The sequence below is a fragment of the Aplysia californica genome, unplaced genomic scaffold (genome assembly GCF_000002075.1).
Source record: "Aplysia californica isolate F4 #8 unplaced genomic scaffold, AplCal3.0 scaffold00281, whole genome shotgun sequence".
Taxonomy (NCBI): domain Eukaryota; kingdom Metazoa; phylum Mollusca; class Gastropoda; order Aplysiida; family Aplysiidae; genus Aplysia; species Aplysia californica.
In genome coordinates, this window is record NW_004797551.1 from 599,380 (window position 1) to 600,506 (window position 1,127).

The window sequence follows — 1,127 nt, forward strand, 5'->3', positions numbered from 1 at the left end:
CAGGGAGGGGGAGTGACAGGGAGGGGAAGGAGAGAGGGAGAGGAGAAGGAGAGAGGGGGAGGAGAGAGGGGGAGGAGGGAGGGGCAGGGAAGAGGGAGAGGGACACAGCCATCATCACAGAAGAACGCATGTCTGGCAAATATTTCTACACTGCTCTGGCCTATGATGAGGACACTGGTGAGTTGGAGATGGAGGGATGGAGGGGGGGACTGTGAACTGGGGTGTCTGTGGATTGCCTGCCCACCCTGGGAAGGGGCCCTGCACGTTGAGGATAGGAGGGTACAAGGGGTTTTCATGATGCTGGATGACCTAACTGCCCTGTGACCGTGTCATTCCGGTAGGGTTGTCGTTGCCCATTCTCCGCCACGAATGGCTACTGGCTAAAGTTGTCTACTCTTTCATGAGTTTTCGGCCCAGCGAGAAAGCCATTGGATCGTCACGTCCTGGGTCGTTGTGCCTTTACTAAGAGGTCCACGACCAGAAGGCAAGTCGGGCATTCCGCTAGGTCCATCCCCTGCACCCAGACATTCTCAGACTAGATGGTACCTTCTCATCCACAGAGGTTGTGTTGAATAAAAGCAGTAGAGGTGTTAGGCAGATTCGACACCCACTCAAGGGAGAGTAGGGGTGTGTTAGTGAGGAGCGTAGTGTCTACCACGCATCGGTGGGTTCTGCCTCCTGCACCTTGTGGGGCCACACCTGCTCCCATCCTGTTGTTTTAACCCCTCTAGGAAACGGAGGGGGAGGGGGAGGTTGGTTTGTTGGCGCCAACAACTCGCCATTCGCCAGAGCCGTGTCAGTAGAAACAGGGACCTCCACGGGCAGGTATGGTTGGCTGGATTGGGAGAAGCTTAGGCATTTGTCAATATTTAAATGAGACCCATTACCATTCCTTGATCCCCGAGGGAGGGGGTAGGAAGAGGGAGATTGGAGGAATTGTAATACTAAAAATCTGTGAGAATTTTTTAAAAGATAATATAAGAAATAGTTTTTTGTTGGTGTTGTTTTTTTTAAACGTGAATACAAACATACGAAAAAAAGTTCATTAATAATTTTCTAGTACGTTTAGGAAAAATTCATTACACAAATTTGTAGATCAATCATTTGCTAAGATGCATGAAGAACCC